The sequence below is a fragment of the Protopterus annectens genome, chromosome 16.part0, assembly GCF_019279795.1.
Source record: "Protopterus annectens isolate FY-2018-M chromosome 16.part0, PAN1.0, whole genome shotgun sequence".
NCBI lineage: Eukaryota > Metazoa > Chordata > Ceratodontiformes > Protopteridae > Protopterus > Protopterus annectens.
The window spans coordinates 21,958,956-21,972,872 of record NC_056750.1 but is presented as its reverse complement, the minus strand read 5'-3'; the positions used below and the strand labels follow the sequence as shown (position 1 = coordinate 21,972,872).

The following is a 13,917-nucleotide window of genomic DNA, read 5'->3' as shown; positions in this document are numbered from 1 at the left end:
CAGATCAGAAGGCTTTGGATCTGACAGCTTGAGAGTCTTAGCTGGTGATTCAGAAGTAGCCCTTTTAGGATGAGACCAAGCAGGGAAGCGTTTCCTGGGCTCCTTGTGCTTTCTCGTGGGGGTTTAAGCCACTGATTCTCGAGATGGTCCAGCAACAGAAGAAGACGACGGAGGAAGAAGACCCTTAAGGATAAGTTTGTTCCGGCATTCCACCAGAGCACAGGAACTGAAACCAGAACATATATCATAGGACATGTCCAAATGACTTGGCACTACACAGTAAACACACTCCCTGTGAAGATCAGACTGAGGAATCTTGTGCCCACACAAAGTGCATTTTTTGAACCCAACAGGCCTGTCAGGTTTGTCAGCCATATATCGGTTTTAACTACACTACACAACAAATGAGAAAGGTTTTAAGAGAAAGGAGTTTTTTTTTTTTTTTTTTTTAAGGAAACAGAAAAGGAAAAACACCCAACAATGGTAGGAAAAGAAATACCTGAAGGTATGAAAGTATCTCAGACCTAATGAAGAAACCCGAAAATAACAAAAAAAGTTTGTAGAAGGGTAAGGAAGGTGATAAGCTACAAATAAGAAATAGAAGATAATAAAAAAGTTTGATTTATATCACTTACGACCCACAAGGAGCTCTGAGAGAGAAAATCCCAGCTTGCAAGAAGTGTAGCAAATGAGACAGAAGGTAATTTGGAGGACAGGGGGTATTATGGGTATTGGAGAAGCTCGAGAGTCGTATCCTAAGCTATAAAAAGAGGCAGAGTCAGATCCAAGGTTCGGATCTGAACCCACAGTTTGAGGAACGAATGAACATGACAACATCAGATCTAGACACTTAACAAAAAAGCTGTTATACATAAAAGGTAGGAATAATAACTTTTTAATACAATGATGCTTTCTGTAATGTCTTTAAATGTTAATGGTCTCTCAGATAAATACAAAAAAGAAAGAGTAGTGAACTGTATTAAAAATGCAGACTGCAAAAACTTATGCTATAAGAGAGACACTTGCAAAAAACTGAACATGGGAATTTGATAAAGAAAGGTTTTTCAGGATGGTTATTCAGAGGAATACCTGAGACAAAGGAAAAGAGGAGTTCTTATATTAACTGCAAGAGGCACTCCAACAGTCATAGAAAAGGATAAAAATAATAGCAACAGATTTATAGTATTAAGGGGATACTGGCAAAGGAGGATGATTATGCTAGCATGTATTTATATTCCACCTAAAATTGCTATAATGGACCGAATATTCTGGGATAAATAATCAGCTTTCAGCAAGGAATATTACTTATAGGTGGGGACTGGAATTTTCAGCAGTGAAGATGTCTCTGGGGAGCCCAGAATGGAAAGTATAACAAAGGAGGGTAGACTTTTGAAAAAATGTATGAAAATATTTGGCATGGAAGATGTGAAATTCATTACTAGGAGTTCAGAGTGATTTACGTATTATTCCCCAAGATACAAAAACTGAGCTAGGCTAGACAGAATTCACACTTACAGGAACATGTGCATTTAACTGAAGGTCTAGATACACACCCAATAACTATTTTAGATCATGTGCCAGTAATAATCAAAATAAAAACAGAGTAATGAAGTAAAAATGAGACGCTGGTGCTTTCCCACCTATCTGTTGAAAAACAATGAATTTAAGTAATGGGTAATGGAATTTATTCAAGAGATATACAGAAGACAGAAATTTCTTCTGAAAATTTAGCTAGGGAGTGGGATAAAATTAAAGTGGAGTTTAAAAATAGGGTGAAAATAAAAAAGGGAGATACAGTTAAGAAATAAGAATTATTTAGAGGGTCTGACAAATGTTAAAGTACTGCAGAATAGGGGAGGATCTCACAGAACAAGAGGAGCAACTGCAGAATGCTAGACAGAAAATAAGGGATTACCTTGATAATATGCATGAGTTTAGAAAGATTGCTGTTAAGCAACTGTTTTTGATAACTCCAGAGCACAAAAACATTTAGCACACTGACTCAGGCAACAGAAAGTAGAAAGGGCTGTCACCAAGCTTACGGACTCTATGACAAGGAAGGTAACAAGAGATCCTGTAGAGGTATTACAACTATTTCAGAAGTTCTATAAAAATCTGTATAAAGCAGAAAAACATGGAAATCAAGAAAAGGTACAAATGGAAATGTTTATGGATGAATTGAATATGCCAAGATTAGACCTGGAAGATGCTCAATTATTTTAACAGTTAGAATAGGTGGAAATGAGATAAAAATGGTGATGTATAATAAATCTACAAGAAAGTCACCAGAAATAGATGGTATTCCTGTGGAAATTTGGAAGGTAGGAGGAAAAAAACTTATAAAGATCTGGGAGGTTTTGTTTAACAGTATTTTAAGAGGAGGATAAGTACCACCATCCTGGAAGAAAGCGGTGGTAGCTGTAATACCTAAAGAGGGTAAAGATCCATCAGATCCAGCTTCATGCAGACTCATTTCGATACTAAACCATGATTCACATCTACAATGGTTAAAAGAATGTCAAAAGTAATGCCAAAATTGATAGATCTGGCTCAATGTGGTTTTGTGGAAGGGAGGCAAACATTTGACATTAAACAGAACATTGATGATTCAGATGGAAGCAGAATGTAAGAAAATACTTCTGTTGTTCGTGGGTCTTGATGCAGATAAAGCATTTGACAGAGTAAGCTGGGACTTTATGAGTAGAGCAATATAAGCATTTGCATTCCCTGATAAAATTATATGGTTGATTAGGAGGACATATGAGGGAACGGAGGTGAAAATTAAAGTGGATGGGGTCCTCTGATAAATTCTGCTTGAGCAGAGGAACCAGGCAGGGGTGTTCTCTTTCACCTTTGTTATTTGCATTACATTTAGAACCACTGGCAAAGAAAATATGAGACTCAGTAATTCAAGGATATGATTGGTATGATAGTCAAGAAAAGCTGGCTTTATTTGCAGATAATATTATTATATACTTGGCAAAACCAGAAAAGGACATTACAGTGTTGTGGAATATTTTGAGACAGTTTCAAATCTTTTCAGGATAAAAAAAATAATGAAGCGAAAACAAAGGCAATAGCAGTAAATTATGTACCCCATACAAACTGGTTCAGCAATATCCATATTTACAGGGAGATGATAAAATGAAGTATTTAGGAGTATGGATTAAAAATGATTCTAGTGTGACTGCTATGGATGGATATATGTGGGAAGAGACTAAACAAAAAAAATACAAAAACTGAGAAAATGGAAGCTCTGTTATATGGATATTGAAAGTAAGATACTCGTCGCCTCATAGCAAGATGTTATCCGTTCGATTCTCAGCTAGAGCGTCTTCTGTGTGGAGGCATACGTGAATGGGGCGTGCCTTCGTTGAAGGTTGTGCGTCAGGGCTGGAAACACGGTACATTAAAATCCACTACCAATTATTAGCGGACCGGAGTTCCGCTCTGGCGACCCCTAACTGGGAAAAGCCGAAAGACACAAACAAGTCTATATTTTTATCAACCAGAGAAGTTGTGGATAGCAATTAATAAAGAATTGTAGGATTTTATCTGGGAGGGGAAGATGGCAAGTGTCAAATGAGAGAAGTCGATTCTTCCAATAGAACAATTCAGACTGGGATTACCTGATTTGAAGGGGTATTTTAGAGCTACACAGTTAAGGCTTTTATATACAGCACAAGCAGAAACCTATAATTCAAAGTGGAGAGGGATGATAATGAAAATGGGAGAAGCTTAAGAAACAAGGAGAGACTGGGATTTTGGATGCAGATCCTTAAGGAGAACAACATTAACTGTACAGAATATTATATTCATAAAATAGCAGAAAGCATTCTAAGAACTAAGCCAACACGGGAATGGAGAAAGTAGATTCTGCTGACAGTGATGACTGCAATTAGGGATACAGACAATAGGCAAGAGGGGGCTGGAATTTATTGGATAAAACTGTCCAAAGAACCAAGGTACTGACAGCAAATAACTAGAAAGGGAAAGGTAACAGAATGGGAGGACCCCAAGAATTTATTTGGACTGCAGGTTAGAGATTGCCTTCCCTATCAAGAACTGATATCAGAGTATAGGCAAAGAGAAAGAAATAGGGTGGTCCTAAGCGAAAGACCAGCACTGGTAGAGTTATTAGTAGAATCTAGAACAGAAGCTGCCATTAAAAAAGGAATAATTAGTAGAGCATATAAAATATTGCATGATAACTATAAGAATGAATCAGAAGAGGTTAGAAAGGCTTGGGAAGAGTGACTGAATAAGCAATTCACAAAGAAACAATGGACGGATATTTGTATGTCTTCCAAATATTAAAAAAATCTAGAAGATTTAGGACATTTGTTTGGAAATGTTTACATAGATATTTTTATACGCCAAGCAGACTCCAGAGAATATTTCCTCAGGTAGACATCACATGTTAGAGGTGTGATGGGAAAGAAAGGGGTAATTGGGAACCTATTTTCTGGGAGTGTAATGAGTTGGCAGACTTTAAAGATTCCCTGTAGACTACTCTGTCTGAGATATTGGGTTAGCAAATTGGTGTAGCTAGGGAAATGATTTTTCTGAGCTATGACACAGAATCGGAATTGTCTACACATAATAAGGCCTTGGTGAGTCTAATTATGGTGGCTGCCAAAAAAGCAATTACTACAAAAATAGAAATCAAAGTCTAAACCTACTGTACTAAAAGTAGTGACTATAATAACAGAGATAAAACAATTGGAATTGGGATCTTTAAAAATGGCAAGAGCAAATTATATAGGAAAAAAAGGGAATTGTGAGAACAATACATACAGGGGAGGAATGCGGTTTAAAAGAAGGAAGGACTTGAATGAGCCATGTAATGTTTGACTGACAATGACTGGGTAGATTTTAAGTGATGTATAATGTTTGCAACTATGATTATGTCATTACAGTTTGTGATGTCAAATGCTTGCAGCTGAGATTATGTAAATTCATATTTATTTATTATGGGATTATGTATTTTATAAAAATAAAGTAATAAAATAAATATAACTGTATGATTACCTATTTCATAAGTGATAATTTAATAAAGATGTTTTGTTAAAAAAAAAAAAAAAAAAAAAAAAAAAGACCATTGGGCTGCTTCTCTTCATAATGCCCCCTCACCCTAGGAAGGGAAGTGTCAGTGTTCACTGTTGCCATGGAAGAACAAACTATTCTGCAGAAACATAATCTAAAGTCAGCCATTATGAGATGTGATGATGACAAATGTTGGCGAAACAAACAGGAAATTTCATTGGGTGAATTGTGACAAACCACTGGACTGAAAGAGACCATTGAGGAACCCTCATGAAGAATCTGGCTGTAGGAACAAGAGAGACTGCCGCAGCCATCAGACAAGAAGACGAAGAACCAAGTAAGCTGGTGGTTTCTAAAGCAGCAGAATTTGACTAGCTTGAAGTTGTACAGATAACAGTCTCAAGGGAGGAAGTCTGGCAATCTGAGAGGTGGTGTCCAGATGACAACTGATAAAATCTAGAGCTTGAACAGGTTCCAGATTGATTTGTCGAAAGTGAAAAACACTGATGAAGGAAGAAACCTCTTGCCTAGACTAATGATGCCCTTGAAGTCATTGTAAGGAGACAGACGTCCAGGTATGGAAAGACCCATATCCCCTGAAGCCTGAGTCAAGCTGCTACTACTGCCATGCATTTACTGAACATTCGGGGAGCTGTGGTTAGGACAAAGGACAGTGCTCAAAACTGGCAGTGACTGGCTGAGAGTTTGCAGTGCATGAACCTCATGGAATGCTTTACTATTTTTATGTAATAATAAACATCTTTGAGGCCCAAACAGCACATCCAATTGTCCTTTCTCAGTAGAGGTAGAATGGACTGCACTGCCACCATCTAGAAGTATGTCTGTCTGATGAAGACATTTAGTTTGCTTAAGTCTAAAATGGGATAAAGATCTCTGGTTTGCATTGCCACCAAAAAATCTTGAATAGACTTCAGATGCTCTCTGGTCTGGTGGGACCTCTTGGATGACTTGTTTTAAGAGCAACCTCTAATGCTGCTTCCCTTCATTATTGGGGTGGTATGTCTGAAAGGGATTTTTGTCTCAAACCTGAGGGAAACTCACAAGGAGAGGTGTAACCCTTGGAAATGACTCTCAGCACCCACGCATCAGATGTGATGGGGTATGAGGCTTGGGTGTGGACAGCCATGCACCCTCCCCCAAACTGCCTCCAGAGCCAGCAGTAAGGCATGGTTTCTGGAGCAATGCAAGGGCTTGCCAGAGAAAGGTTCTCTAAAGCTCTGATTTTGTGTATCACCTCATTGCCTAGGGTGCCCTCCATTATTCTCTCCCTCTGTCCCTGTGGGAGACTTCACTTAAAGCATTATGAGAAAACTGTTGTGAGGTACAGAAGAACAGCTATCCCCCCTCATCCCAGTATCTTAAGTTTGTCCTCTGTAGGGTGGAAAAGCAAACTCACATAGCAGACAATGTCTTGCCATCCTGTTTGCTCCTGGTCAGTGTGCCCTTAACTTTTGGTCTAAAAATGCTGGACCCATCCAAGGGAGGCATTAAGGAAGGAATGCCTTGAAGCACTTTGCAAAATTATACAGGCATGTCCAGGTATTTCAGTGGACTGCAATGCTGGTCTCTGCTGAGTGTGCCATACCATCCTCTGCATTGCAGATGAATTGCCTGAAAATGTTTAGTATGGATAACTTAGTGGCCAACTAAGTCTCCATGACTTTACAAGACTCAGCTGAAGGTTGAGATGCCACCAACTTAGTAACTTCAGTGATTAAGTGTCTCTGAAGCCTAGTCAAGTGTACCATATAGTTCAGCCTTTGGATGGTAAAAGTAGAAGAAGCATCAGATCCAGCGTCACAGGTGCCAAAGGATGAACCACAGAAAGAGACATTAGTAGTGGAGTAGGATAAGCAGAACCTTCCACCCTCAGAACTGAGGGAGATGAAGTGATTCCCTAGGTTCATCTGCACCTTCAAAAAAGTTTGAATCAACTTATCCAAATCTGAATTCTTAATACTCCACATGGACCTTGCAGGCATAGAAGAAGCTGTTGAGTACAAACTGCTAAGTTGGTGCATGGGTTTCTTGATTTCTTGGGTCCTAAAGGGGGAAGACCAGATCCAAGAAGTTCAGGGCACCAAGGAACTCCAGATCTGGAATAATTGCCAGGAAGGGGAACTGGAGTTGAGCAGAATCTGGTGCCACAGACAAAATGGAACTTCAGATCTCAAAGTATGGAGAGCTGAGTAGCTCTGACACTGGAGCCAGTAACAGTGGTGATTAATACCAAGGGGGTACCAACACTGGATCCACAACTGAAGCCAAGGAGGCAGAGGGCTCTGGCTCATCATCAATGGCTGAGTCAACAGGCTGCATCTAGGCCACTCTGTTTCTCTTCCTTTTTCCTTTTCATTTTCCTCCGTCTTCCTGTCTCTAGTCTTCTCCTCCTTGTATTTCTTTTTCTCCACTGATCGCATTAATGGAGAAAGTGAAGAAAAAACCTGGGGCATTAACTGCAGAAGGGGAGAAGCATCCCTTTCATGACAGGCTTTGCCCTATAGTCAAGGCAAAGGCCCTGGCTCTGAGCAAACTGCAGGTCTAGCAGTCAGCATCCAAATGGGAATCCCACAAACAAAATACTCAGCAGTCGTAAGAATTATGATGAGGGGGCAGTTTATGACTCCACCCCAAAAGCCCAATGTCTTATCCAAGCTATCAAAACAAAGTACAGCACTCAAAATAGAAACGCTACAATGAAAAGTAACAACACAAGAAATACAATCATTCCAGGGAACCAACAAACTGACAAATCTGTAGCAGCACACGAAAAAATGTAACAACTTGTTAACCAAATAAAGCAGAGGTACTGCAAAAAGTAACTAATAACCAGTAACAGGTAACCAGGTAAGATGCCTGGCAGGAGCAGAGCTCACACACTCAAGCAACTACAAAAAGCAGAGATAGAAGATGAAAAGGACGATTCCTTCCTTTTTTGAAAGAGGAGGAAATATTCAAGACAATGAATAAAAATTATGAACAAAAATGTAGCAAAGAGACGAGTACTTCTCTGCAAAGGAGCTTCAAAAGAACAGGTCCAACATTGAAAACTGGCAAATAAGATCTGAAGAAATGTATGCATGTGCCGCATTATGGAAAAAGAGGTGATGCTTCGAAGCTGAAGATTCTGAAGTGACAGCCTCAGATCTGATAAACTTACATGTTGAGGCGAGCTGAAAAGGCAACATTGGATCATGACATATCTCATGGACTATAGAGTTAATTTTGTACCCAGCTGTAATTTAATTTTTGATTGTTTTAAACATTCATTTTAATTGACTACATCCTAGTTTCTGCTTGATTTTTTGCCACTGGTATGTGCACGATATTCTCCACTGGATATACTGTTTTTATCTTGTAGCATGACTGGAATCCAAACTATATTTGATAGTTTACTCTTCAGGAAAAGAAAGAAGAAGAAAAAGTACAGTTTTGTACCTACCATAAATGTAGATGTTCGAGTGCTAATACAGCTGCAGTCATAACAGATGGGTTCTCCTGCCGTCAGGCGGGTCCTCGGTCGGCCGAATTCCAAAGTCTAGGTCCAGCGTCGGTTGTCGTCGCTTCTTCCCTGACGTCAGTGCGACAGGGGTATAAAGGAACCAGCCGACGCCATCTTCTTCAGTTTTTCTTGCCCCAGATGTCAGGTGCCCCCAGAAGGAAGGCAATACATAAATTTGTGTAATAAAGCAATGCAATATAATCAAAATACAGTAGTTGCAAGCAAATACACCATAAATGAATACCCCAATCAGGTTGTATGAGGAGGTGTTAGCCAATAGGCCTGTCCCAAGAGGGGAAGGAGGGAGGGAAACCTGGACTGCAGCTGTATTAGCACTCGAACATCTACATTTATGGTAGGTACAAAACTGTACTATGTTCATCGTGCATACAGCTGCAGTCATAACAGATGGGTAGAATCCCAAAGCTAAGAAAGGGGTGGTAGGCACTAGGTGGAACTAGGAGGAGCCAGGACGTCCTGCAAGACTGCAGTGGCAAAGCCTGCTCTAGTTTTGGAGTATAATGGTAGGTGGTAGTGCTTGGAGAAGGTATGCACTGAACTCCAAGTGGCTGCTTCCAAAATATCTTTGGTAGGAACTCCTCTGAGGAAAGCTGCAGAGGTAGCTGTGGCCCTTGCGGAGTGAGATCTGATGCCTGTAGGTACAGTTTTGCCATGAAAAGAAGAGCAAAAGCGTATGCAGTGGGCTATCCATTTTGAGATTGTCTGTTTGGAAATTGGCTTTCCTTGAGCTCCTACAGCATAGGACACAAAGAGCTGTTCTGATTTTCTGAAAGGCTTTGTTCTGTCCAAATAATAACGCAGTTGTCTGTGGATGTCCAAGGAATGTAGTAATCTCTCCCCTTTGTTTTGAGGATTAGGATAAAAGGTAGGTAAATGTATGGCCTGATTCAAAGCTACCCTGGATACCACTTTAGGCATAAAGGACGGGTTGGTTCGTAAGGAAACTCTGTCCTGATGGAAGATGATAAAAGGCTGCACAGCCGTGAGAGCTTGTAGTTCTGAAACTCTACGAGCTGAGGTAATAGCCAGAAGCAAAGCTGTTTTCCAGGACAAATATTGCAAATCTGATGAGGCAGCTGGCTCAAATGGAGGCAAGGTCAGTTTTTCCAGAATGAAATTGAGATCCCAAGCAGGTATTGGTTGTTTCCTTGAGGGTCTTAGATTCTTAGCCCCTCTGAGGAACTGTCTTAAGAGAGGGTAAGAGAATAAGGGTGGATCAGTGTTGTATTCTGCAGAAATGGCTGAGGCATGGATTTTGATGGAGGAGAATGAAAGTCCACTGCTTAGCAGCTCAGCTAGATACTGTAGTATTTGAGGTAAATTCAGTTTTCCAGGATCCTGGCCCTTTTTCTCATTCCAGACACAAAACCGTTTCCATTTTGCGGAGTAAGCTTTTCTAGTTGATGGCCTCCTGGCCTCCAAAATGACATCCTGCACTTTGGAGAGTGGGGTCTGTTGTGATGCTAAGGAATCTTCCATGCGGCTAGAATGAGTGTTTTTAGCTGGCTGTGAAGAGTTTTGAAGCTGTGCTGAGTCAGGAGAAGAAGCATTAGAGGCAGGGACCATGGTGGGGAATGCGTCAGGCTCCTCAGGAGTGGGTACCAGTGTTGTCTTGGCCAGTCCGGAGCAATGAGAATCATCTTTGGTCTGTCTGCTCTGGTTTTCAATAGAACTTTGGGCAGCAGAGGAAGAGGTGGGAAGGCATAAACTGTCATTGATGTCCAACTGAAAGAGAGAGCGTCCACTCTCCAGGCCTTTGGATGGAAAATCCTTGAGCAGAATTTTGTCAATTGATGATTTTTGTGGGAGGCAAAGAGATCTATGTCTGGCCTTCCCCATGCTTGGATTATTTCTGTAAAAACATTTGGATGCAACATCCATTCGTGTGGATCTGTCATATTTCTGCTTAGGTTGTCTGCCAGTGTGTTTTCCTTGCCTGGCAAGTACTGTGCTTGTGGTTCGATTTGTAAGTCCATGGCCATGTTCCAAAGTGACATGGCCAGTCTGCATAGGGGGTATGAATGTGTTCCTCCCTGTTTGTTTATGTACCACATAACTGTGGTGTTGTCCGTTCTTATCAATAGTTGACCTGGTTGCAGAAGGTCTTTGAAAGCTATAATAGCATTTATTACTGCTAGCATTTCCTTTTGATTGATGTGAAGGTGCTTTTCTTTTTGGGACCATTTGCCCTGAATGCACCGATCTGTCATGTGCGCCCCCCAGGCGTAGTCCGAGGCGTCTATTGTGATGACTTGATTTGCTTGAGGCTTGCTGAATGGAAGACCTGTGTTTGTTTGGCATGCTTGAGCCCACCACAGAAATTCCTTTTGTAGACATGGAATTAGTGGTATTATTGTTTCCAAACTGTAGCTGTGTTGAGACCATAGGTTTTTCAGGTACCATTGAAGTTTCCTCATATGCAGCTTTGCACATGGGATTAGTAAAATGCAAGATGCCATGAATCCCAGAGCCTGCAGGATTTTCCTTGCAGTCAGCCTGGTGCAATTTGCTAGTGCTCTAAAGTATTGAGTTAGTTGCCTCTGCTTCTCTGGCGTGAGGTAGGCCATCTGGGTGTTTGTGTCCAAGTTGGCACCCAGGAAAATTATCTTCCGAGAGGGTATTAGCCTTGATTTCTTTTTGTTGACTGTGTATCCCAGAGAGTTCAACAACATTATTACATAAGCCAGATGTTTCAGAAGAATGTGCTTGCTGTCCGCTTGGATCAGGCAGTCGTCCAAATAGGGGTATATTTGTATCCCTTGAAGTCTGCAGTAGGCAATTACTGATGCCAGGCATTTCGTGAATACTCTGGGCGCAGTAGATAAGCCAAAGGGCAATGCAGAGAATTGATACTGGGTTGAACCTGCAAGAAATCTGAGGTATCTTCTGCAGTTTTGTCTGATTGGGACATGCAGGTATGCCTCCTTGAGGTCCAATGCTTCCAGCCAAGACTCCTTGCCCAGCATGGGAAGAAGCTGCTGTAAAGTGAGCATCTTGAATTTTGGTACGAGTAGAAATGTGTTTAGGATGGATAGGTCCAAAATAGGTCTCCAATCTTTTCCCTTCCTTGGTACCAGGAATAGTCTGGAATAAAAACCTTGACCTTGTTCGTGTGTAGGTACCTCTTGAATAGCTTTCATGTCTATGAGATCTGTAATTTGCCTTTGTGCCTCTGCCCTTTGATTGTGTGGCAGGTTTGGCATGCCTCCCATTTTTGGAAGGGTGTGAAAATGGAATCTGTAGCCTCTGTTTATAATGTCCAGGATCCATTTGTCTTTTGTGACAATATGCCAATTTTTTGAAAATAATGCCAGTTTTCCTCCTAAGGGGCTGCCATTTGAGTCTTGCTTGGCATGCAAAGGGGAAAGTCATTGGGCTTGCTTTCTGAATGATTGCGAGTTATCCTCACCACCTCTTTGTGTAGGTGCTTGCCATTGTCTGCCTCTAAACGATCCTTGGGATTGTCCTCTGCCCCTCGAGCGCCTGTATCTACCTCTTTGGGGTCTGTCCGTGGCTGGAAAGGACCAATTTTTGGAAGGCCAATTTCTACTGAAACGTGGGGTTGTACCTGTAGAAAATCTTTCACAGTTTGCATTGATTTAGCCTTTTCCTCCATTTTCCTTAATACCTCCTCAGCATTAGCACCAAATAATACATCCTTTTGTAGAGGGGCATCTAGTAATTTAGCTTTGACATGATCAGGCAAGGTTTGTTCCTTGAGCCAGGCATGTCTACGTATGACTGATCCTGTAACAGCAGCTCTACATGAGGCCACTAGAGCATCAAAACCACATTGTAAGGTATGCTTACCCATTTGTTCTGCACTATGCATCAAATCCTGCAACTCCTTCAAGTCTGGTTGTTCAGGTTGTGACATTTTACTTTTCAATTGTGATAACAAAAACTGTTGGTATTTTAGCATATGGAACTGACAGTTTAAGGCCCTCATGGTTAAGGTAGCCGAGGTATATACCTTTTTTCCCCACCTTTCTAAGGATCTGGAATCTCTCTTGGAAGGTAATGGATTTTTAGCAGTGGAGGCCTTAATTCCCCTGGGGCCCTGTGAGATGGTTTCTGGGTCAGCAGCATGGCTTTTGTAAAGAAATTGGTGTGAGTCAGGAACCCTGTAGTACCTGTCAGGCTTGACTGGGGCTGGAGGCAGAGAATCCGGGTTAAGGCAGGCCTCCGAGTAAACATCATCTAGGATGTCCAAGACAGGAGGTATAGCCAGAGGCCTGTGCTGAGGTAGCAAGAGAAATTCCCTAAGCCTTTTCTTGGAATCTGAATAATCTTGGCCTTCCCAGTGGAAGTGTTCCCTTAAGGTAAGCAAAGTGTCCCAAAAGAGTAATCCTCTGGAAGGGATACAGAAGGAATGGACTCCTCTGCATCAGAGTCTTCAAAAGGGGAGTAAGAATGTTCCTGATCATCAGAGTGCTCTGAAATAATGGAGCCCTGATCAGAGGAGGGATTCTTCCTCCACTCTGGGCCTTTGTCCGGTGGGGTTGAGAACCCCTGATAAGAGTAATTAAATCCTCAGCCATTTTAAGCATCTGTTTTTTAGGCATGGGGCCTGGAGATGGGCCCTGTGTAGCTTGTCTCTTAGAATGCATGGCTGCTTTAGACTTAGTGAAAGCCTTGATGGAAAAAGAAGAGGAAGGTCTGAAGACACCTTGAGTGGAGGTAGACCTGTCCACATTTTGAGGTTCAACGCCAAGAGTGGCTTCGGTATCTGTAGTCGGGGTGTGGGCCGAGGAGCCTGCGACCTCGGGCACAGGAGACACCGCCAGTGAAGTGTCGTCGGTAGTCAGGGGCTGCATAGGCACCTCGCTGAGAACCGGAGCATGTGTAGTCAGCTTTGGCATGGTGTCGGTAGAGGCCGTGGACCTCGTGTGTCGGTCCTTATCTTTGCGTTTTTTAGACAAAACTGGAGTCGGAGTATCCGACGACATAATATGGTTAAGTGTTTTTCCAAAATAATGCTGGGCGAACTCCGCCTGACGCTTAATGGTGCGTTTGTTGAATGTAGCACAAAAGCGACAGACCGAGACGTCGTGGTCTGGGCCTAAACAAGGTATACAGAGGGAATGGAAATCCTTATGCGGTATTTGCTTCCCACAAGAAATACAATTATTAACTTTGTCTGACATCGGTCTGAGGCAAGAAAAGTTTCCCCAACGGGGTACTTAGCTTTCAAGAAGACTTCGGTTTCAAAATTTTCGTAATTTCAGGAGCTGGCCGACCGGCACTTGCGAACTGCTTCTGCTTCGGGCACCGCGCGGCAAGAAAGACTGAAGAAGATGGCGTCGGCTGGTTCCTTTATACCCCTG

General features: G+C 41.7%; 1 protein-coding gene across 1 annotated transcript in view; it reads right to left on the bottom strand.

Annotated features, from left to right (window-relative positions):
• Nucleotides 1-13,917, bottom strand: part of DDX31 (DEAD-box helicase 31) — a 2,738,529-nt gene that overhangs the window by 1,713,740 nt on the left and 1,010,872 nt on the right. The window lies entirely within an intron of this gene.